The 26,555-nt window shown below is 35.6% G+C and overlaps 2 pseudogenes; one reads left to right on the forward strand and one right to left on the reverse strand.

The window, feature by feature from the left end:
• Positions 1–9,872: 9,872 nt before the first annotated feature.
• On the reverse strand, positions 9,873–10,960 carry LOC120615145 (RNA-binding protein FUS-like; annotated as a pseudogene).
• A 14,943-nt stretch (positions 10,961–25,903) lies between these two features.
• LOC120615304 (uncharacterized) lies at positions 25,904–26,022 on the forward strand (annotated as a pseudogene).
• Positions 26,023–26,555: the final 533 nt, after the last annotated feature.

Here is a 26,555-nt window from a genome sequence, read left to right on the forward strand (position 1 = left end):
AAATTCCAGTAACCACACACTGAAAATAAAGAGCAAAGTGGCCATGCAAAGACAGGGTGATGAGCAGAGCACACTTGCTAAAGCCATGCGGCCAATATCTTTTCTGCAGCCCACTCCACTCTGGAAAGATTTCCTTTAAATCAAGAATGAAATTTATAAGCACTTATTATAGGATCTAGGCAGTGTGAGAACATAGACTATAGAGTGCTGTCTTTCTTTCTTTTTCTTGTATGTGTATATTATTAATTCTAAATAGAGATTTACATCAAAGCATTATAACCAGCTGCATGCAAGTAGAGAAGCTGGAAATCTGCAGAAGTGTCTAATTTCCAGGGGGGGGAAAAAAAAAATTCTAGGTTTCTGAGGAAGGACTGACACTTAAAAGGTATTTTAGCCTCAATGAAAAAATAACACAGGGCCTTCACATCAATGGCTTTTTTGTTTGTTTGTTTGCTTTTGCCATAAAAAGCTGATAGAAATTCAACATAATCAGAAAGAAAAACTAAAATTAAAAAAAAAAAAGCCGCTTATACAATTTTGATGAGTGACTTGAATATGTGTAGCAGTGAAAGGAAACTAAGAATCTTATGGGTTATAACAGTGAATTTATTATGCAAGGTGGCAATATAACCTAATGACTCAAAAGAGTCACAGTCAATGTCAACACCTAGGATTGCCAAGGGACAGTGTGACTGCTCTAAAATAGAAAGAAAAGAAAGAAAAGAAAAAAAAAAAAACTTTAGAATAATGATGACTTGAAACAAGGGAATATTATACATCTTTGTGTACAGCTATGCCCTGCAAGTAATTGAAATCTCATCCAAAGGTAGCTTAAATATGAAGGTATTTTTTTACCCCACCACATAAGAAGGTTACAGATAGGACCATACCAGGATTGGTTAATTTAATAGCGTGATAATATCATGAAAAATCCAGGTTCTTTCCATTTGTCTCTTCCCATTGGCCAAAAATGACTGCCGATGTTCAGGGGATTACATATATTAATATTTAGAGACAGGAAAATGCAGCATACATTCTTTCATTGCTTTTATAAGCGAAGACACCATGCCCCAGAAACTCCCTGCAGCAGTCTGGATCTAATCAGGAGTCAGGTTCCACACCATGTCCTCAAATTCACAGCTCAGGTTGCAAATTGCAGGAAGCCTCTTCCTCCCAAAATGTCTCTCCAGCGCCCTCTACTGAGAAAGCTTAACATTATACTCACTTTAAAGGGGAAATAAAAGGAATTCCCTTATTTATCTTATATATCCAAAGATACGTTCAGGGCTGAGAGGCAATAAATTAAGAGCTGACACAGCCCTGATGACTTTCCTTCATATCTCTTTGGCCAGAAGTACGTGACATACGCACGCCTAAACCAATAACCGAATAGAATTAATCACCATATTTGGCTTAGACTAATCAAAATTTACCCCCTTAGGCCTGAAAAGGATCTCACTCTCCAGAGTACCTGGCCACAAGGCGAATCAGAGCTCTGCCCTCAGGAAGAAGCCCGAGAATGAACTTGGGCAAGCAACCAATTGCGTGTGCTACCCGTGCCTTCGGTTTCAACGGTTTGGGATAACCTCGTGGTCAGAAAATGAATGGCAGAAACCTAGAAGCCATTTTCTCCTGAATATTAAGAAAATGGTCTCTGAAACAAAATAATATAGCAAAAGCATCTGAAAGCAGATAATACCAGAGAGCAGGATCTTATAATATTTAAGTAGCTGAGTTAGAATTCTATGTAACATTTTCATGAGGTGAAAATTATCATCGTCTACAAACTAAAGGCTTCTTATCAGAAGGGACAATTTTAACTTTGCTTGATATGAAAAGAGAATAAGAGAAAACTTCAAGCACCCATCAATGAAAATTACTCTATCCTCATTCATGAAAGTCTCCAGAAACTATTGCATTACCTAACCATCATCCTAGCTGTCTGACAAAACCTGGCTTTTCCTTTTATTACTTGTCGATCTCCCCTGCTCTGTTGCACATGGCCTACAGGCCTGTTTTGGGTGGTCTCATCTTCCTCTTCATTGTCCTGTTTCCTCCTCTATGTAGAGGAGGTAACAGAGTTTTCATCACTCCGAAATATGCCTTTTTGACAATACTGATTATTTTAGGCTGGTTAATTTTAAGAAACAATAGGTGTAGGAGAAGTTCAGAAAACCAAGGGAAGTTCCCCTTTGTAAAAGGACATTTACATTTGTAAGGGTGTTTCCCTCACTGTACCAGGCCTGCCTTCACTATCAAAAAAAAAAAAAAAAAAAAGCACTAATTTAAATCTGTACTATCAAAAAAAAAAAGCGCAAAAAAAAAGCACTGATTTCAATCTGCATAACAATCCTGTTTACTCTGCTTTTCCAGGTCACCTCTCTTAACTAATTCTCCACCCTGAACATCTACTTTTGTCTTCAGCTAAAGGTAGTGATTAAGGTGATGGCTTCCATCATTTGCAAGTTGCACAGTTTCCCTGGGTCTCTCCCAAAAATATAGAAGGTATACATGTTATTAAACTTTAATTTGTTTTTCTCTTGCTAATCTGTCAATTTGATTATTAGACCAGCCAAAAGAACTTTGAAGGGTAGAGAAAATTTTTCCTCCTCAACAATATGATAAATTCTCATTAACCTCATGTTAGGTAGCTAGTCAGACATGAGTGACAAGGGGGAACAAAGGAATAGGTGCCCAGCCTAGAGACCGCCCAAAGAACACCGCAATGGTAGTAGAATTCTGGGTAAGCACATGTGCACTAGGCAAAGTTATATAGCAGCCAGGCATCAATCAAAATGACCTCACTTGTCAATTACCTAGTGTGATAGCCTGCTGAAATGTGAAAGGGTTAAAGGATAATTAAAACCTGAAACTGGACAAAGGAGATCTATACCTTAGGCCTAGTTTCTGGAACCCCTAACTACATTCTGTTAATCATGAAACTTGTAACAATGAGCTCATACGCTAACTGCCAATTTTAGCCTGTGTAACCCTGCTTGCTTGCGTGGCATGAAAAATAATCAATTGTATATATGCTGAAAATTACTGTTTGGCCATCGCCCATGGGAACACTGGCTATTGCCCATGGGAACATAGGCAATCACCCATAGGAACATATTCTAACAACAAGCTTTCTGCTTCTGTACTCCCCGCTTGCATACCTGACCAGTGGGTTGACAGGTTGTGAATAGGAGAGAAATAGACCTTAGTGTTTAAGATAGAATGAAGAATGGGATTTAGGGCTTAAAAACCTTGTATCTTGGCTTTTCAGGGCTGCTCCTTTGTACAGGACAGCCGCCGGCTAATAAACAGCCTTTGAGAGCATACTTGGTTTGGTCTATTCAATACAGGCCACAACACTAGGAATGTTTTTAGAACTGTCATTGCTTTTTTTTTTTTATAATGCAAAAACAGATTTATTTGTATGCACAACAATGAGGATTAAGATAGTAGATAAGGAAAGCAGTCTTCTGTCAAATGGAGAAGATAAAGATTCTTAAGTAGCCGACTTCCAGACCTGGTACAATGGGAAGACTTGCTATGTTGCCTTCAGGTGTTAAGTCTCTTTATCTGACCTGGCAGCAGGCTTTTTAAATACATCTTCTTCCTGGGCCTGCTTTTCTAATTTCTTATGATATCGAAGCTGTTGTTCCAGATAGCCTATGTTCCTCTTCTGTTTATCCAGGTACTTTCCCATGAAGCATAAGAGATCAGTGATGTGAAATCCAGTGTCACCCCAGTGGCATCGGGGAGGAGGAGGAGGTGGACAGTGGATAGTGCTCAGTGGTGTTGTGTGTTGTTCCTCTGTTCTTTCCCACCAACACAGTAAAAAATTACAGGTCGGCAAGATTTAGAAAAGTAAAATTTATTGAAAATACATTTTAGAAGGAGATGGGCCATGCTAAGGAAGGCTGCAGCCTGTGGGATTTAGGAGGTGAAGAGATAAGATAGTATGCCCCAAAGTGAGGGACAGGTTTCCAGCCAGGAGGGCTATAACAGTGCAGAAATGGGAAAGTCTGTTTATATTTTGATTAAAGATGATCTATATGTGAGATCACCTTGACTGACAGTTGTCTGTTATATAATTATCTACTGTGCATGTGCTAACCCAGAATTCAGTCTGTTATAATTAAATTCATGAACTTCCAGGCATAGTCATGAGATTATAATGACGATATAATGAGGCTGAAGTTATGGGCAGTACTTTCTGCGCATGTATTTGTAGCTGGTTAAGCCAGCAGCTTTTATGGACTTTGTGCTCTAGGATTTGGGGTAATTTATAACCCTAAAGGGAAAGTGTTTCTGGGAGGTACTTAAGGAATGTCTTCAAGGGAAGTTTCTATGGTTACAGAGCTGGGCCTTGGCTCCTGTCGCTCAAGCCTGACTAACTACCTAAAAGAACCACCCATCACCACCCAAATATAAGGCAGACATTCCCGCTTCTGGGTCCTTTTTGCACTTTTTGGCTCTCCCCTTTTTGCCCCTTTTTGCCCATCTGGGTTCTACCTCTTTTTGGTGGCCTTTTGAGGCCTTTTTGCCTGTTTGTAGCCAGCACTGGGACCATGTGCCTCCTTGGGAGCATACCTTGTCTTTCTAAAATATATTTTTAATTAAACTATTAAATCTCATTGACCTGTGATTTTTCAGTGCATCATATGAAGAAGAACCAAGGGAAAATGCTAACTATATGTCTGCGCCATTGTTATCCCTCTTCCTCCCCTCTATTGTTGGAGTGACATCAAACTCTGATTGTCCCCAATGGTGACAGATATACATATTTACAGCCATTCAAAGGGGGGTCACATCAAAGTCAGGGGCCACGGAGGACTGCTCCCACCCACTCCTGGCCACTCACCTAAGGGTAAGAACTTGAGACTGAGGATGGTGCTGTCTTTACAGCCCACCACGTGCTTCTGACCCCTGCAGAAGGAGGTATTGACATAAGTACATCCGAACCTGTAGAGAATTTTTATGAGTTTATCTGAGCCAAAACTGACAACAATTACTTGGAAGTGAGATCTCAAATGCTCCACAGAAGGACAGTTTTTGGCTTTCTTTTATGCATTTGAAATTAAGGAGGGAACCTAACAAAGATAGCATGAAGAGCATGAAGGTGGGAGAAAGCAAGGCAGAAATTGGATTACAGGGTGGTTAACGAGATTATGTGCTCTTTTGAGGATGGTTATTTCAAAGATGTATTAATCTAGATGCACAAAAACAAGACAGGGCTTGTTTAAAGCAAAGAAGCCATTTACTAAAGTTTTATGCCTGGGTCGTGACTACTCACCACTACTTCCCTAGATAGTAATTTGTAATCAGGTCACCTTGTGAGCTTACTTTCCCCAGAGCCCCTTTTCTGTCCATGATGTTAAGAGTGTTGTTCACCAAAGATGTTTTACAAATTATATTGCTTAATCCGAAACATTAATTGAAAATATTATTTGATGAATAGTGTTCTTACTTACAAAAAGAAATATATGGAAGAACATGTCACTGCAAAAAAGCCCAAGGTCAGCTGCTCACTGCTCAAAAGCCAATACTCCAGAATCAAGTGTTGGGTGGAGAGGAAAGGTTGCTTTTATTCAGGAAGCCGGCACTAATGTCCAAAGACCATCTCCAAAGTTCTGGACCAAACCAAAGAGTTTTAAAGGGGAGGACGAGGTGGGGTGTTTCAGGGAACTGAGAGAGAAGTCTATTTCTTCAGCCATAAATAACGCTTTTTCACATCAGACTCCTGGGCTCCAGCAGCTGGACTCAACTACCTTGGAGGCATCCTTCCTTCTGCAAAACAAACACATAACTTCTCCTCAAGACCCTGAAGTTATCATCTCCTGCTTGACAATGAGACATCATATTAGCAACTTAGAACTACATTCGTAAGCACAAAAGATGTTGAGCAAGAAGAGTAATTAACATGTGAACAAAGACCTAATTAAGAATTAAATGAATTCTAGGTGCCAAAGATATTAAGAGAATTAAAATTATAAGAGGCTCGACTACAGAAATCGCATTCTATATACAATTTCATTTTTTAAAAGATTTTCATTTCATATACTATCACTTTCAATGAGATATGGTCACACTTACATAAAAAAATTTCAAGTTGCTTTTTCTGCTAAAGAATGATCTTCTGCCAGCTCACTCAGTAGTCACCTCTAACACATAATGCTTCTCCTGATGGGAATAATCCCTTTAGAGCCAGTTACAAGTATTCATCATTGAGAGTCATATTTCTGGGTAACACATAACAAAGCTTTGGTAGCAGTCCAGTGTCATTTCCTTGAAGGCTGATATGGGATATTATTACTAGAAATATATGAAAGCTGCCAAGACCTTTCTGAAGAACAATATAGCACCTATATTTCAGTGATTATGCCTCCTACTTTTGGGGGGGGATATTTTTTCATAAACTTGGCTGTGACTATTGAGTTGCTTATACGCAACTGCAAAACTTAAGTTTTATTTCAATGCATTACAATAATCAGACCTCATGTAATTCATAGCTAAAGAAGCTCTAAGTAAAATTGTTCTCAAAGATTCCACATTGAAGCAGATAGAAAATATTAAATGCATCGTGAAACTGATTCAGGTTCAGCAATCCCTTAGGTGTAGGAAGAGGTACGAGTCAGACCTAGGCTGAGAGATGAAAAGAGAAGCTTCTTTGGTTCATCCCTTCAAGCAACCACCTCCTTCTCTGCCTGAAAAGTGCTCTCGGTTCCAAAATTTTTCTACACTTTCCTCCCAGCTTCATAGTCAAGCACTCCAACATAACCTTTCTCAACTAGATACTGAAAGGAAAGAATCCCAATGTGTGTGTGTGTGTGTGTGTGTGTGTGTGTGTGTGTTGGGGAATGTGGAGCAGGACTGTCTCCTTTAAGGCAACCAGTAGCCTTTGTTATATAGCTGAGTAGTTAAAAACACAAGCTCTGCAGCTTCCTGGATTCAAATTTTTATTTGATCAGGTATTAGTTGTCCAACCTTGACAATATTATTGAACTTTGTGCTTTAGTTTGCTTTTCTGTATAATGCAGATAAAAATCATACCCACCTGAAATGATTGTTCTTAAGTTAAATGATATAATACACATGAAGTCCTGAGACCAATGCCTGGACAAAGTTAAGAGTATATCAAGTCAGTGCAGAAAGTTTTTCAAACTTTGGGGATAACAAGAAGATGCTTGAAATATATACAGCGTTTAAATAATTTGAGTGTAAATAATTTATAAATATAAAGTTTTTCATTAATTTTGACTTATAGGGAAAATATTCAATTAAATGATTAAAATGCTGAAATATATATCATATTAAAACATTTTTAATTTCCACATGATTATGTGTTCAGTTTTAAGCATATGCTTCTGTAAAATTTTTTAAAAATTAAATTCTTATGAAATGAACTATTCGATTAAATATTTATTAAACAACTACTATGTATAAGGTTGTTCTAGTTACCTATTATTGTGGAAAAGAACTCCCCAATACTTAGTGACATAAATCAGTAGCTATTTTGCTCATTACACTGTGGATCAGGAATTTAGGCAAAATGCAGTGGTAATGGTTTGTCTCTGCTCTGTAATAATTGGGGTCTCAGCTAGGCCGAGTGGTTGAGATCTTCATTTCTGGCTGTCAGCTTGGTTTCTTGATATTTCTCATAGCACCTACTGAAGCTGCATTGTTCAACAGAGTTTCTTCACTCAAAGCCTGTTACCTGAATTGAGATGGCTCGAACAGATGGGACCGTCCAAGTATCTCTGTCTTCATATAGCCTCTCCATGTGGCTAACCTGGACTCCCTTAGAGATTGGCCTTCTCAGTTCTCCGACTTCTCATATGAGAGTTCATGGCTCCAAGAGTAAGTATCCAGAAAAACTCAAGTAGAAGCTGCAGAGTAAGTATCCTCAGAAGGCCAGAGCATCACTTATGCCACATTCTATTGGTAAGTCACTAAAGCAAGCCCCAAAGCAAAGGAAGGAAAATTAGAAACCACTTTTCAATGGGACATATAGCAAAGGACAATTTGTGTCCTTTAATCCATCTCTTAAGTCAATAAGTCATTGGCTTTATATCCCTTCCTAGCTACTGCCCTTGACCATGAACATTCTCAAAATAATTATTTACCCAGGCTGTGTTCACTCACTCCTTTACTGCCTCTAATCTGGCATAGTTCTCATTACTCCACTAAAACTCTTCTTGCAAAAGTCATTAATGATCTCCATGATAGCAAATATAGTGGAAATTTTTCAGTATCCTTTTCCTTGATTTCTAAGGGATTATGACACAATCGAACACTTTCTTTAAACACTCTCTTCCCTTGGCTTTTGACAACCCACTCACTGCTTTTCCTCCTATCTCTCTGGCTGTTTCTTCGGGGTCTTCTTCACTACCTCCCTTTTTCTTACCCATATCCCTTTTCCTCACCACCTCTATATTTCCCACACATACCATATCAATTGTTATCTTTAACTACTAACCAAATTAATTTATTCATCTTTATTTCTACTGCTACACATTTAGTTAAAACTAAAACTGTTGTACCTGATTTCCTGAAGTAACATCCTAATTGGTCTTTCTCCATGCCCTCTTTCCCCTTTTCATCTGCTCTTCAAGTTACAACCTGAACAATGATTTAAAGACTAAAAATTCTTGGATTATTTTCCACTGAATATAAAATTAAACTTAAAATTTTTCAGCATCCCACCTTACCCTATTTTATGCCATTCTCCCCTTTGCTGACTTCCTTTCAGTTCCTCAACCTACCATACTCTTTCCAACTTAACATCTTTCTCCATACTCATCTCTCCAGATGGAAAGTGCCATCCTTCTCTTCCTCCTTCCCTCCTTTCTAACTCACCCTACCTAAAGTCTCAACTTCAATACCACAGCCTCAGACACAACCTCACTAGCCTCTCTACCGAAATTAAGTCTTCTCATAATTCTTTCTCACAGAAAATTGTCATTTTTATTCATGAAATATATTACTAATTATAATTAAATATTTGTTTCTTTATTTCTTTTATGTGATCTTCAGCAGATAAGATGTAAATTTGATGAGGGCAGGGATACAATTTTTTTTCTTTTACTATTTTTTGTATAATGGTACTAAGTATTCCCTCTGGAGTCAGACTATCCGATGTATATGGATCTAGAACTAAATGATGTATATGGATCTAGGACTAGCTGTGACTTCACGTGACTTATTTAATCCCTTATGCTTTGGTTCCCTTATCATAAAAATGTGGACAATAATAGTACTGATCTAATAGACTTAATGAACTAATGCATGTTAAGTGTTTAGCAAATAGTCTGACATGTAGCAGCTGGTCGATAAATATTTTCCATTGGCATTTCTATTATTATAATTGCCTCCTGTACAAGTGCCTGAACATAGTTGGTGCTCAGTAATTATTTAATGATTGTATGAATAAATGACAAAAATTAAGGATTGCTTTAGAGAAAGATAATATATTTCTATATAATGTTCTGTATTCTACATATATTTTATATATTTTTAAAAATATATTTTGAAATATAAGATAGTATATGAAAGAACTAAGAAAAAATTATTTTTTTTATATAAGGCTAAATATTTCTCTTGCTTAACACCTGCTCCATATAAAAACAAAATGTGCTAATTATCTCTTTACAGTTCATACAAAGGTTAATTCCAATTAGTCCAGGTTGAGTATTTACACATTTTGAATTGACATTCTGATTGAGTTTTTCTGTACTTACAGTTTATTCTAAACTAGAAGTAAATTATACATATTGCTAAATCATTAAACTTCATTCATATAAGCATTTTTTAATATGAGATCATTCAATTAAATTTCTCATAAGAATATATTCATGGTAGTATATACTATATAAAAAAAATTAACCCATGAAATTAAAAGTTACCTCTGGAGTCCCAGAAAATTCTTTGCCATCAAACCAGTCAATAGCTACTTTAGCAAAAGATGAGGCATCAAATGAAACCATTGCCTTTCCCTTGGGCTTGCCTGTTTCTCTGCCTGTGTACAGATTAATCATGCACTGTCCTGTTTCCTAATTTGTCTTAATAATACCAATCTGCTTGAAGTAATCAGCCACAGACTCAATTGAAACATTCTGGCCTAGAACTTGCACAAAGATGGTGGTGTTGTCTGAATTATCTCAGAGTCATGACGTGATCCTTGGTCCCGAGGGCCACCGAATTTGTTGAAGCCACAATGGTCACTTCCACCCATGCTGCCTCTACCTCCATGGCCACCTCCAGGACCTCTGGGTTCACAGCCACCACTGTTGCGGTTGTAACCACCACCAAGCCTCGACCGAGGCCTCCTCGGTCCTGCAGGCCTCTTTCTTAGCCACTGCCGCCACCTCCACTCTGGTCCTGATTGCCATAACCGCCGCCACCGCCTCCACCGCCTCCACCGCTGCCACCACTCATGGGGGACTGATCTTCATCCGAGTTACCGCCACCACCCCCTCTGTCATCCCTTCTGCTACTGTGATACTGGTTCTGCTGTCCGTAGCCCTGAGGAGGATTATAGAAGCTTTGCTGCTGTCCATAGTCTGTTGTTGTCCACCATAGTCAGAATGCTGACCATATTCCCACCTTGAGACTGCTCTGAGGACCACTACCGTAACTTCCCAAGGTGCTGCTAGGAGCTGGCTGCTGGCCACAGCCAGGGTAGGAGGACTGCTGCCATAAGATGATTGAGAACTCCGGCTGCCATAGCCACTCGCTGAGCCATATCCCTGGGTTGCTGGCCAAGTGCCATAGCCTGTGTTCTGGGTCTGTCCATAAGAGCCACAGATGGCTGAGTGCGGTAGCCTGAAGTATCTGCTGCCTTGCTCTAACCACTGTAACTCTGCTGTCTGTAGGGCTGATTGCTCTGCTGGGAATAGCCTTATCCCGGTTGAGTGGGGTAAGCCACATAGCTTTGGGCTGCTTGTTGGGTGGAATCGTTTGAGGCCATATCTGCACCCACCGGCACATGCCGACTAGCAAGAAGATTCCAACACCATAGAGCACTGACGCCTCAAGGACTGGGCTTCAGCATTCTAAGAAAAAAATCATAGATGATAATCAGACTAGATTTACAGGGACCAATATAATAACAATATTAAATTCTAAAAAGCAAACAGCACTAATGCTTATACAATATTCCTTAAAAATAATAAATCGAATCTCATTAAAATTAGGTTTACATTACAATCATGTATGACACATATTATAATAAGGAGTTTCCAATAGTCCATAATTTTCCAACTCTCATAACTTTTTAATAACTTGTCTTTTTCACTTACCATCACATTTCCTATGAGAAAATGGAAATGGGAATTCACTCAATTTCAGCCTAATATATATAAAAAAAATTGAATTAATGATTCATCCATTGCTAAGCAGAAAAAAATAGATTTCTATTTACGGTTAAATCCAGAAACTGATGTACTCATTTTTTTTTTTCAACTTCATAATTTCCCTCAGAACAAAACATTCATTAATATTCCCAAAGGACATATTTATGGTAATGAATCATGTGTATGTATTTGAATATGTCTTACATGAAATTTTGTTAAATTCTAATGGTTTAATTTATATAATTAACAATAGTCAGCCCAATTCTTTTGCAAAAAAATTTAAAAATTTCTTTCTATGAGAGTTTTTAAATAGCATTCATAAGAACCCAATGTGTGTGGGGGTGCCGGGCAAATATTGTTGCTAAGGAAATTTTAGAAAAGACCCACTAATTAGGAAACATTCTCTTAAGAAAGCAATATTTTCCAATTCACTGTTTTTCTTTTAAATCTTAGATAATCATAGCAATCCAAGATTTCACTTTTATATTTCTCCTTGAAAACATCTAAGAATGGTAAATTATTTTATCTCATTACAGTTTTTAGTCAACATGTATGCAATTTGTTAGCATTATGAGCATAGTTCCATAAAATGTTCTTGATTTCATTGACTTCAAATTCACCAAATATCTCTGTATTCATTTGGTTAAATATCATCTTAAGTGAATTTTACTTTAATTCTTTGAAAATTATTAATTCCTGAATTATTAACTCTCATTTCATAAAGGCATTTTGGTCTTGGAAAAAGGGTTTATTTTGTTTTTCTTCTGCAATTTGTTATTTATTCAAATCAACCTAAAATGAGACAAGAGCATACCTACAGACCCAATAGGAAGAACAATTCTATTCTGTCTGTCTTTCCTACAAGACTACACTGCTATCCACAACCTTACTGTCCCATTACTGACATTACACAGGTGTGGCAGGCAAAATTGCAAAAATGCTCCCCACACACACACAAATATGTCTTCCCTTAATCCCAGAACCTGTGAATACAATGAGATAGATATAAGTTCTGTAATTATGTTATGCTCTGTGGCACAGTTAACTTATGGGTTCACATGAGCCCATAAAAGCAGAGAGTTTTCTCTAGATGATGGCAGAAGAGGAAGTCAAAGACATCTGAAGCATGAGAATGACTTGCTTCTGTGAGCTAGAAAGAGCCACTTATATTATAAGAAAGAATGCAGATGGCCCTCGGGAGATAAGGGTAGCTGCCCACTAATGATTAGCAAGGAAATGGGGACCCTCTCTACCACATCTACAACAAACTGATTTCTGCCAATAGCAGAAATTATGGGGAAGATGCCAAGCTTTAGATGACAACAAAGCCAGCTGATACTTTACATTCAGCCTTGTGATACCCTGAGCAGAGAATCCAGCCATGTCATCCTGGACTTTCAACTTACAGAATTATGAGTAAAAAATGCATTTTGTTTTAAGCTGCTAAGCTTGTGGTAATTTGTTATACAGAGTAGAAAACTAATACAGCAGGGAACAATCCTAGTATCCATCAAGCAACTCACTGAACTTGCATTATGATTTAGATCTCAAATAAAGTACTTAATTTGTCTTTTGTTGATATTCACACCATTAAGCCAGCATGCACATTAATATGATTATAGATTGCATTGGTTTTTTTAAGTTCCTTTTCAGAAACAATAAAATTACCATTGCTTTAAAAAAAACTTTGAAGAAAATTTTTAGCATTATATTTTAACAACTAAACAATTTACTAATATGCCAGAAGGTTGAAGAAACACCGACTGAAGCTACTTTCTTAAAAGAGAGATTCTTTTTCCACCCCAGATAGACCCATATTTGGCATGATTTTTTTATAGTTTGATAATACTGCTTGTCAGCAGCAGTATACATTCTTGTTCTAAAATACACTCCTATCATCCAAAATATTATTCATGATCACCCACATATGCTAGCCACACATCTGTTTTTAGCTTTTCTATCCTTACTCCTGGATTCCACTCTAGCTTTTCAATGCATTGATTTCTTAAAATTTCATCAACCACAAATTAACCACTCTTGCATCCCCTCTTCCCATTTCCAACTGATTATGCACACCTGAAGGCTTTTCAACTTCACAGTACTTTGCTTGTCTGGCATTTCTTTTAAAACTATTTTCAATAATCCTAACATCTTAAAACAATTTAATAAATAGATATGGATATGAATGACCTATTAGTAGTATAATGGAAAGAAATTAACAATTGATTTAATATGAAACATGAATAGATGAAGAAATTTAAAATAACACCAAAGTTTCAAGTAGATAACTTGAAGGAGGATGAAGCCAGTAACAACAAAAAAGGAAATACGGAGATAAACTCAAGAAAAATGATGAGCTGACTTTAGATATACTGAGATGTTTATTTAAATACTAAAAGGAAAGTTTTGTACCACAAGATTTAAAATGTAACCTCATTTTACAACTTTATACTAAATTCTAATCTCCTCTTCTGAATTTTGGACTCTTTAACCCTTATTATTAAACAAATATATATTTTTCTTTATACCTTGAAACTTGTTTTTATTTGTACATAATAAACTATTCTTAATGTGACTGTAAGCCCATACTCTCATTGAAGAAATAATGTTTAATGTTTCTCTTTGTAATTCAGGGAGTAACAATCTTCTTTAGGAAACATTCTCCCAAACTTTATAGCTACTTTGCTATTACAACCAAGCAAGGAAATTTCACTTCCAAGTATAACCACAAACCCAGCTACTTTCCTCTGTAAACTATTGTTCCAACATATTTCAGCCTGAAATTTTCCAGCTGTGCTCAAGGGCTTCTTGCAACCACATGGAAACTATTTCTTGGGGCTTATTTTTAATTATAGCCTTTACTCTCCTTTGGTTCTTCAGAAATTTCTGCTCCCAAGGTTACATGATGCTCCAGAGACATAACATTTGTAACACCACCACTGTATGATATTCTATAATAATGACTGTCATAGGACAGATGGAAGCATTACCACAGAATTTGGATTTGTTTTTGTAGTTTATTCAGAAAGATGTTAATACTTCCATTAATGTGTGTGCTTTTTGAACTCATCAGATGTTATTCATCCAGTTAGATGCCTATAAATATACCACACAACTAGGATCCCACAAAATGTCATGCTAAGCAAGATCCATACCCTTAATGACAGAAGTGGTAACATACATTACACATCCTTCCAGCAGGAAAATGTAGTAAAGAACATTGTATAACATGTCTATCTTGAGAAGCAACCTCCTAATGACTGATGCATCTTACTGGAAAAAACATTCAAGCAAACTGAAGTGAAGTCATGTTTATTTTCATAAATGACCAAAAGTAAACCAGAAAGCCCAATAATGTAGATAGAAATGTTTTCAGTTCAGTCCGAAATAATCATGGTTGATATATTCATAATTCTACCTCAAATTAGTAGAATCTTAAAATTCTGATTAATTCTAAAGTAAATCTAGAATTTGTGTGTTCCAAGAAGGGGTTAAAAGATCCAAGATGTAATCTATTCACCAGAACTCAGGGCTCACTGTGTTTCCTAGGGACTGTTCCAAAATTGACCACAAAGATTAAAATGGTTATTATGCTCCAGATCCTCTGATAAAGGGCTCTTCGGTGACTTGCCTCAATTGTTTCAAGTCTTTTTGTTCAAAGGAGTCCATACACTGTTGTCGGTATAATTTTTTTTTTCAATGAAGTCTGTATGAAGAAAGAAATAGAATAAAAGTAATGTTTATTATTAAAATTAATTAATTAATTGATTGATTAATTTAAGTGTGTTATTTATGCCAGGTAGCTAATCACGTTTTATAATTTCCTTTCTACAGATTATGCATCTGAAATTCAGCAACAAAATGACTTCCGAGTAAGGATTGAGCAAGATCTGAACCCAGATATTTTGTTTTCATTTTAATTCCAGTTTCCATACTTCTTTGACTATACCATGTTGTCATCCTAATTTATCAAATTGTTAATAAAATTTTGTTTGAAAAATTATTGCCAAAGTTATACAGCACGAATAACTGTGCTATGAAACAGTGATTCTCAAAGTATGGTTCCAGGATTAATAGTAGCTGCATCACCTGGGAAACTGTCAAAAATGTACTATCTTAGGTCAGACTTAATGAATCAAAGTCTCAGCAAGTGAGCCTTGATAATCTGTGCTTTAGCAAGGCCTCCAGTTGGTTCTGATGCACACTCCAGTTTGAACTCTAGGATAGTAATTCTCAACAATCGATGTGCATCTTTATCACCTGTACAACTTTTTAAACTCCGACACATTCCCTACATTTGCATCTATGTAATTCTCATTTGCACAAAAGTTTAAGTGACATTTCAATAAAATGTTCATGAGATTGATTAAATGCAATCATTTAACAAATGGCTTCATTATTTTCACATGTTTGGTCAGTTTAAGGATGTATTATATCAATGGTTGTCAACTAGGAGCAGTTTTTAACCATTTTTTTTCACAATATTATTACTATTGTGAGATTGAGTTTTATTTGATAAGGATTTCATGTCAGGTTCTAATTGAACATAATTTTTAAATTTTGGGGCTGCAATTGGAAGCACAGTATGACCTAATATATTTAGATTGACAAGATAGATATATCTTGCTTTCTATCAAGAATATTGATAGATATGTCTAGAAAGCAAGTCTACTAATGTTATTACCACATATTTATGAAAACATTAAGTAGTCACAAATCTTTAATTTTACAAATATAAATTAAAAGAACTTCTGCTTCAGCCCATGCTCTGTATGAGATTGTACCTCCTACATCAAGAAGAAAACTGGAAAAATATATGCTACAACTCTTTTCAGACAATGGACAGTAAGCAGAAGAGAACTGTGAACCTTGAGAGGAGAGGAACCAATGTGAATCCTATATTTTACCAGCTTTCTGCCAGCAGGCATTTTCCAAGTGCAGCCCAGGCAGGAGAACGCAAATAGAGTGTTCTGATTGATGTGAGAAAACATAGAATGGTGTTCAGGAATACCAAAAAAGCTAAAATTTATGATGCAGAGGATGAAACATGAAAAAGAGCTCCAGAAATCTACATAGGTGTTTTCTAAAATCTTTGAATAAAAAAACAATATGAGCATATGTAAGGTGAAATTCTACAGAAGTAGGCCAAAAAAGAAAAAGAAAGAAAAGAACAATTACTGGGTATCCATAAGATAAAGATATTTTTACAGCTTATACAGGGCTCAGTATCATTCATTCAAGTTCCCATGGGTCACAGTAGAGAAACCGCACTGAATATGCTGAGTGTTATGGACTGAATTGTGCCCACTCCCCCCATATTTATATGTTGAAGCCCTAATCCCCCGTGGCAATAATTAAGGAAATTATTTAGGTTAAATGAGGATATATAAGGGTGGGACCTAATCTGATAGGACTGGTGTTCTTATATATAAGAAGAGAAAAAGACACCAGCAGTATACAGAAAGACATCAACTCATGCAGAGAGAAAAGACCATGTGATGGCACAGTGAAACGGTGTCCATCTGTAAGCCAGGAGTGACCTCACCAGAAACCAACTCTACTAGCACCTTGATCTTGTACTTCTAGGCTCTAAAACTGTGACAAAATAAATCTATTGTATAAGCTGCCCAGTCTGCGGTGTCCTATTATGGCAGCCCAAGCAGATTAATACACTGGGAATCTATAGATTTGCCCAGAAAACACTACCCTTTTTGGGGATGAACTAGTTCTAAAGAATGTCTACATTTACCCACTCCAAAATGGCTTAAAAGAAAGCCTTGAATGGACCACACTTATTTGTAAGTAATGTAACTGCCTACCAGAACAAAGTGTAGAAATTATTAAAGGAGTCAAATAAAATTCAGACTCAACAATGAGAAGTTTACAATAGTTAGCCAAGAAGCAGAAAAATACAAATCTTAACCTGGGGATTTGAAAAAAAAGCAATCAGTATAAATTGACCAAGGAATGACAGAAATAATGGGATTAATGGGCAAGGATTTTAAAATTTCAAAAGAAAACATGCTCAAATTTTAAAGTAAAACTTAAATATAATGAGTAAAGAACTGAAAGATATAAAAAATAATCATATGAGACTTCCCAAAATGAAAAATACATTATCTGTCATGAAAACTTCTCTGGCTAAGGTTGCCAGCAAATTAAATACTTTAGGGGTAGGAGAAGAAGTAAACTGGAAGATATAGAAATAGAAACTGTTCAAAATAAAGTACAGAGATAATAAAAGGGGGAAAAAATGAACAGAGCCACATTGTCCTGTGGGACAATATCAAGCATCCTAGCCTATGGGTTATTGCAGTTTCAGCGGGGAAAAAAATGTGAGAGGAAGAGTAGAATAAAAGCATATATACATTTTTGAAGAAATGACAGCAAAACTTTTTCAACTTTTATAAAAACTGTAAACTCACGGATTCAAAAAGCTTAACAAATTTCAAGCATGAGAAAATAAATAAAACTACACTGAGACTATCATAATTAAATTGCTGAGAACAAGTGATAAAATCTTAAAAGCAGCAAGAGGGGATGGGGGGAGGAAAACACACTATGTATAGAGGGCAAAGATAAGAAAGATTTCAGACTTCTAATTGTCAGAAATAAAAAAATGGAGCAACATCTTTAAAATGCAGAAAAAATATAAAAAGTCAACTTAGAATTTTGTACCCAGGGTAAATATCTTTTAAACCCAAAAGTGAAATGAAGAACTTTACAGAAAAAAAAACTGAGAAAATTGATAGCAGACCTGAATTAGGGGGGGAAAAAAAAAAAACAATTATAAAGGAATTTTTGTTGGCAGAAAATAAAAATGATACCAGAAAAAACTCAAATCTACATGAGGGCAAGAAGAGCATTAAAAATGGTATGGGGGTAAATATAAAATATCTTCATCACCAATATAATTTTTTTAAGTTTCATTTTTAAAAAACCTTAAGCAAATCAATCCATCCAAACCTGTGTACTTTTCAAACAGGTTTCCCACGCATCTTTTTCCTTAAATATCCTACTTTCTATTGTGGTGGGTTGCAAGTGGAATCCATTTGAGAAAACTATGTATCTTAATTTTGTCTCTAAAATTAATATCCACTCTTTATCATTTTGAGTTCTTTTCCCTTTAAGTTGCAGCTTTGCAGCTTGTGAGTGTAGATGATATTTAACTTATTAAAAAAATGAGTAGCCCATTCTGATGTACCTTCAGTCACTTCCGCATGTAACAACCACTCTCTAAGACACACTGTGGAAATGTAGGTGCTAAAATTCTCAGAGTGCAAAAAAATAGTAAATTGTTTGCATAGTGACAAAGAAAATTCATTTACTAGGGAAGAACATAGGCTTCTTACTGCCTCTCAGAAGATACTCAGCTAAGTTTAAAGGATCTTCATTCCTTCAAATTATGTTTTGAATATAATCTTTGGAATTTTTTTCTTTTGTTCTTTTTACTCCTGAATAATAAATTAATAAACATTGCTAAAATATAGTTTAGTAGTCTAATGATCCAGAATTTTTTTCAAATAAAGGTAAATTTATTTCAAATATCAAATTTCACAAACCCATTGTTGACTGGAGAATTATGCTGCAATGTAAAAAAGTAGAATATCAGCAGAATCAAACATATTTTCAGAGGGATTTTCTTTACCCCAAAAAACTGTAGACCTTAAATTTCAAGCATCCCCTGTCTAAGATATTTTCTGGGAAAACAAATATAAAACTGAAGAAACAACAAATCTAGTAAAAAATAATTAAAGTTCCTAATGTTTAGAGTTGCAATTTACAAAGTCTAGTAGGAAGCAGAATCTAATCTTGTTTTCTTTCTTACGAATCCTCCAATGGCTTCCCTCGGAACTTGGAATAAAATCTACAATCCTTGTCACTGACCTGAATGTTCTGGCCCTTGCTGACTTGGCAGGTCATCTCCTGCCACTCTCACCTTATCCTCCTCAACAGTTCAAGCCCTGTTAACCTAGGAACATTGTTTCAGTTCCTTGACCTCGCCAAACTCCTTCCACCCTCAAGACCTCCCCAGATGTTGTTCTCTCCACCTGGGAATACAGTCCACCTGGCTAACTTGTCACCTCGCTCCTTTTTCTCTTCCCATATGAATCAGCTTATAACATTTAATTTATATTCTTTAATTTTCCTTCATTACATTTATCTCACATAGTAATTATATGTTGGTGTATCTCTTTAATGTCGCTCTATTCCAGTAGGTAGGTATGAAGTCTATTTTGTCTCTCTCCGCATACCCAGGAAGTGTGCCTGGCACAGAGTAGACACTTCACATTTGTGAAATGAATGAACAACCACATTTGCATAGGAATTCATGAATGCTTTTTACATGGAATGCCATTTCATTCTTAAATGAAATCCACAAACTGTGGTGGTATTTGCTATTATTTTACATGCTCGGCTGGGTCTTTTAATAACACTGCACATTGAAATTGGTTCATTTAGCATTACATGGATTCCTAGTTGTAGTATGGAGAATCGGTTAAAAGCATCATATTCCATGTGAATATTTAGGGATACTGGATGCATAGAAATTCTAATGTTTTCTCCAGAAAGAAGTATGCCACAAACTTTTATGAACTTATACTAAAAAAATGGAAGCACTAGGTTATGATAAGATGTTATAAAATGGAAAGGGAAATCGGTGCAGGCAATGGAAATCCACACTGCAACGTGAGAATTCAGCATTCTTCAGCTTGGCACCGTGAATCTGTGTCGCAACATCTCCACACTGTGGCCAGATCCAGAATCGTTTACTGCTCTGTGGGAAAGCATGCTTTTCAGGTCTTGAGTGTGATGCACCCAAGCATTTGCCCAATACTAAATGGAAGTAATTTGAACAGTTTCCTGAAAATTAATCTTAGTCCAGATTGTTATTAGTATCCCTTCATCATCATGGCTTAATGTCACACAGGCATGGTTTCCTATGGTTGCTTTCCTAATGGTACAATCCTCTCCCTTTCATTCTTCACATACCCAAAAGGATTTTTTATAAAACTCAAGTACATCATTTAGAAGGAAAAAAATATAGAGGAAACTACTATATCTTTCTTCCTCTATTTTATCAGTAAGTTCCTGTCAATCATTACCCCGTCCCTACAAAATTTAGCTAATATACAATAACCTAAGATGCTGAGTTAAGCTTAAATTTTAGTTTCCTCAAAACTTTGTGCCATTAGATTGGATATATAAAATCTATTGTTTTCATATATACTTACTTCAAAGTGCCTTTTTGAACAACCCTCTTTTTCCAGTATTGAGTGAGGAGTAAAGAGATTTCCTAAATGAAGAACAAAAGAGAAAAAAATCTAAATTTCCCAATCCTCCTTGGTCATACCTTTTTGACAACAAATTTGGGGTGGAGGGAGGAGGCTGACATGAACTCTCAAAGCATCTGGCACTTGATAATGGGTTTGACGGCTTTGTTTGAAAAATATTAATATACAAAATCCCTTGATTGGATTGTTTTTAATTTTACTATATAATAGAGAAAAGACATTTTGTTAGCTAAAACCATTTATTCATTCTCCCTTTATCCAACACTGACAACTTTCTTATTAGAATCTGTAGATGGCACAGCAAGGATTTTCCACAATTATGTTCCTCCTAGAAGAAAGAGATATCACCACCTTTTGTTTCCTCATCAGCTCTTAACATAGTTTGATGTCCACAGTGAAAAATCTAATATTTAGAAAGACTGAAATAGGTCATTTTTAAATCATTTTATTATGTGTTAGTCATTGTAACTGTATAATTCCGAATCATGTACAATGTGTTACATGTCATGTAACTTTTACCGATACCCTAATTTTTCTGGGATTTACATTTCTCATTTGTTAAATGATGCAGGTTAGTTTTCTCCTAGGCCTCTTCCAGATTTAAGATTCTATGATGATTCTGCATGTAAAAATAATAATTAAACAAATGTAAATTTTTGAACCAAATGCAAAATATTTAGGATTTACTGGTTGTTATGTTCTTCTGTTGTTTTGTTTTCTGTTTTTATTTTTAGAGAAATACTTTAAGGAGATAGCAACTGTGAGTCTGTGAAGAGATGAATGAGACCATACATATGTTCCAGATAAAGAGCTTGAGTAGATGGAATACCAAAATGATATCGTTATATTTTGTTATATCTGGGAGACTGGATATGTCATGTGCTTGGCAGATTGATTGTTCTAGTTAAAAAAGAAAAAAACAAACTAATTCCATTCAGTGGGTGTAACTAAAACAGGTAAACATAATAAGCATTATCACTAAAATCATTGGAGCAAAGTCATTTTTTAGAACTTTAAGGTTTTGAAAGATGCCTCTGTCAAAAGAAAAAAGAAATGAAACTAGACTGTTTCACTACAATTCAATTGTCCTGTAACTATTTCTGGAAACTATTTGGTAAACACCCTGAAGGTGAGAAAGTTCCTAGAACAGTGATAAATAGGAAGGAACATAAGAAACAATCAGTCAAAGAATTGGAACAAAAGGTCACAATTAATTAAAATAGCATTAGAAATTTTATGTTTAAAAACTAACATGAGAATTTCATTTAGCCATGCTTTCGAAACCACTCTCTCAATAGGCACCGGTGACCTATGCATCATTAAACCTAGTTCTAGTTTCCTCACCTCACTTCAGCATTATGCTGTGATCCCTTAGTCTCTTTCTTAGCACTGGTTACACAACTCTTCCTGATTCTCTTCCAGCATCCTAAAAATAGTCATTCCAAAAGATTCTATTCCCACCACTATTTTCTTTACTTGTTTCCTTTAGATTGAATCATAACTATAATCATCCCTCAGTATCCAGTGTAGAGTGCTTCCAGGACCACTCTCCACTCCCTGAAAATACCAAAATCCTCAGATGCTCAAGTCCCTCATATAAAATGGAAGTGTTTGCATATAACCTATGCACATTCTCCCATTTATGTTAAATCATTTCTAGATTACTTATTATACCTAATACAATGTAAATAGTTATACTGTATTGTTTAAGAAATAATGACAATAAAAAAACCTGTACACATTCACTACCAATGTAACCATAGCACGCCTAAGTACATAGTACACATCAGCAACAACATAATATTTTTATGAATATTTTTGATCTGTGATTGGTTGAATTTGTGGATGTGAACCTCACAAATGTGGAGGGCCAACTGTACATGTTTTCTAATGACACTATTGAGTAGATACATAGTTCTCAGCTGCCTTCTCAATATCTCCATAGGAAATATATAAAATTCAATGTGTGTAAAACTGAACTTTCTTTTTTAAACCAGTGCCTTCTCCTGATATTTCTTTTATATTAATGCCATGACTATTCTTCCATCTAGCCTCAAAAGCTTACATGTTGTCCTCACACCCCATGCTCAATCAGACTCTGAATTTTTTCATTCATATCTCAATAGTATTTCTCACACCTATCTTTTCTTTGCCACTTCCAGTGCCACCCTCCTAAGCTACAGTGGTTTCTTAAGTATCTTCACATTTCAAATTCATCATTTTTGTATTCCAAGTCTTTATTAATTCTGTACCATTTTAGTATTTCTAAAGCACACACAAGATTTTATAATCCCTTGCTTATAAGCCCTAAATAGGGGTGGTTCCATAGAGTAGTGGTTAACACATCTTCTTTACACACAGAAGGTTCTAGGTTCGTGCCCCAGTGGAGCCACAGTCCATACCCTGGGTGTGCCAGGCCCCAAGTGAGGGCGGGGGAGGAGACGCCCCGCCTTCAGAGATCCAGTTTTTAAAGGGAGATGGCAACTTCCATAGGTTAGGGGCGGAAGTTGAGGGGCGGGGGGGACGCTTTAAATAAATAAATAAATAAACAAACAAGCAAACAAATAAATAAATAAAGAAGCCCTAAATATCTTTCCATTCTATATGAACCCTAATAATCAAAGCTTTTCAAGAAGCATCCTAAATTACATTTTCTCCTGCTTTCAATCTGTCTCCATGTTCAAGTGGAACTGGGCCATCCTCAGTTCTCTGTTTGCTCCTAGTTTCAGAACAGAAGCATATGGTGTTTCCTTCCACTGTGGTGCCCTCTTCATTTTCATTTCTACCTTTCATCCCTTGGCTAATTTGACAAACTTAATTGTTACCTAATTCTCTCCAGTCAAAGTCGACCTCCCCACCCTCCTCTAACTTTTACAGTTCTTAAAAAATCTCACCTATTTGGTAATGTTTCAAATATATAAAAAGGTATTGAGAGGACTATAACTAGCAAATAAAAAATTAAAAACGTAGTGAGGATCTCAGTGTGCCTTTCCTCAGAAGACTTTTTCTCCCACAAAGGTAACCATGACTACAATTTTGTTATTTTTCATTTATGTGCATTCTTTATAATTTTAATATATATGTATGTAATTCTAAATAATTTATAATAGTTTTTCATTTTTCAAAATGTATTTAAATGATGTCATGCTGTTTATCTTATCCTATGACTTAAGGGGTGTTTGTTCAACATTTAGCCTTGCTGAGACATATAAACCACAGTATTCCATCATCATAATATAATTGTTTCATCCACTCTCTGTATTGATAGACATTTAAATTGCTCCCACTGTTTTTTTAGTATTACAAGCAATGTTGCTAAAATAATTTCCTTTTATGTATATTCCAGAGTTTTTTTCTGAGTTTATATACCAAGAAGTAAAATTACTGAGTTGTAGGATTTCTTCCAATAATCATTCCCAGCGTTTTTTAATTTTTTTACTCTGAGAGATATAACTTGTTTCTTATTATGGTTTTAATTTGTCCTCTCTGGATTATATATAAACTTCAACGAATTTATTAGTTACATGTTTTTCTTCTATAAATTACCTATTCATCTATTTTACCAGTTTTTCAATTGAATTTTTTTCTTATATATACATTTTAAGAGAATTTTAAAATTCTGGATGCTAACCTTTATCACTCTTTTACTGTGAAATATCTTTGCTCAACTTTGGTTTATCTTTGCAGTTTTTTTATATTTTCATTGGATGAACAGAATTTTTTAAATAATTTTTTAAATAATAGCTAATATTATTTCATTATACTTCACACAAATTAAATAATTGTATGCATATGGTAGTCAATTTAACCACCTTTCTCTCTCTCAGTTGTGCTGTTAATGACTTATATAAGAAATACTCCTTTATCTTGTGGTCATATGTGTTCTTTATTTTCTTCTAAGAGACTGAAATTTTTGTTTTTCTTATTTAGTTCATTAAACCACTTGGAAATAATTTCTATAGGAATTGGTGTAATAATTTGTTTCTTTATGGATCATCGGTGGTACTAATAACTAATTTTTTTTTTTAAATCAAGTCTTTTTCTCTTAACTGGCAATTTAATCCATTCACATTTATATGGCTACTGATATATTTAGACTTATTGCTAACATCTTATTTTGTGCTTTTTAATTGCTCTGCTTTTTTCATGAATTTTAATCTCAGTTTCTGTTTAACTTCATGTTTTCCCTTTATTTGCTTTCTAGAGATTTTAAGTTCAATGTATTTTAGTGGTCACCATTAAAATTATAACATGCATAATTACATACAATTAGTTAATCAAGATCTCTACCCTCCTCCTAAAGGATTTAATGTGGGTTTTTTTGGCCATATGTCCAGAAAAGAAACTCTGAAGAGTACTTATTACTTCCTTTATACCTTGTATCTTAAACTTTCTGATTGTCTGATTATTTAATTTTATAGTATCCTATAGATTGTAAATTCCTTTAACATACATCTTCCTCATTTTTTCTCCCCCATAGTGCCTTAAAGACTACTTGCATAAGGAACATGTTCAGAATATATTTTTTCTGTTGAAGATTCAGTACTGGTTGTGCTAATTTCTCCTGGAGGATACCAAACCTGTAATGTGTCAAAATTTGGGTGATATAAAGTTAAAATAAATTAAATAGATTAGGTTATTGTCATTAAGAGATTATTATAGTTACCTAGAATAAAAAAAGTAGGACAGAAGGATGTCATAGATTTCAAGGGAATAAAAGCTTCAGGAAAATTTGCTAAGTCAGCAAAAAGCTCTAAAAATTGTTTAAATCTCTAAATATTTTTTGAAATTTGCAGCTAAAATAATCACTAGTGACCTAGTTGACAAGAATTTTCAGTGGAATAGTTTGAACAGGAAAAGAAAAAAAGGCCAAATTACAGTAGAATAAGTAAATGGGAGATAAGGAAAAACAGGAAACAATTCATACAGAGTACAGTTTCCAGAAGCTTATTAGGTATGACAGGAAAGAAATAAGGAGATAGAATTAAGAATATTTAATAGCTTTATTTTCAGATGTTGAGTACATTTTTAGCTAAGTAACCAGCATTCTTTGTGGAACTCTTATCTCTGAGCATGGAAGATAATTCGAAGTTACCTATACACACATCCTATATCTTGCTTACTAGTTGATACTGTTAGGTAGTTAATCAGGCATGAGTGACAGAAGTGAAGGGCCAGCTCTATAACCATAGAAAACTCTCTAAAGACCTTTCTTAAATACCTCCCAGAAATACCGCCCCTTTTATAGTTAAAAATTACCCCTTCTACGGCCATACCACCCTGCACAAGCCTGATCCCATCTGATCTCAGAAGCAAAGCAGGGTCGGGCCTGGTTAGTACTTGGATGGGAGGCCACCTAGGAAGACCAGGTTCTGTAAGCATAAAAAATAAAAAATAAGAGATTGTAAGCTGACAAGGTCCTTGCAATCTGTGAGATCAACCAAGGGTTTCCTTGCCTTAAAAAAAAAAAAAAATTATCTCACATCCTAAGGCACAAAGGTCATAAAAGCTGCTGGCTTAAACCAGCCACAACTACGTGCATAGAAAGTACTACCCCAATCTGCCCATAACCTCAGCCTCATTACACCATCATTATAATATCATGCCTATGCCTGGAAGTTCATGAATCTAATTATAACAGACCAAGTTCTAGGTAGGCACATGCACAGTAGGGAAAGTGTTGTATAGTAGTCAACTGTCAGTAAAGATGACCTTACATGAAGATCACCTAGTACCGCCTTTGTACCCTTCCATCACAGCCCAAATGTAAAGAGACCTTCCCACTTCTGTGCTGTTACAGCTCTCTTTGCTGAAAACCTCTCTTTGCATACTGTCTTTTATCTTTTCACTTCCCAAATACCACAGCCTTCCTTAGCGTGGCCCGTCTCCTTCTAAAATGTACTTTCTATAAATC

This window comes from Pteropus medius, unplaced genomic scaffold (genome assembly GCF_902729225.1).
Source record: "Pteropus medius unplaced genomic scaffold, Ma_sr-lr_union100, whole genome shotgun sequence".
NCBI classification, from domain to species: domain Eukaryota; kingdom Metazoa; phylum Chordata; class Mammalia; order Chiroptera; family Pteropodidae; genus Pteropus; species Pteropus medius.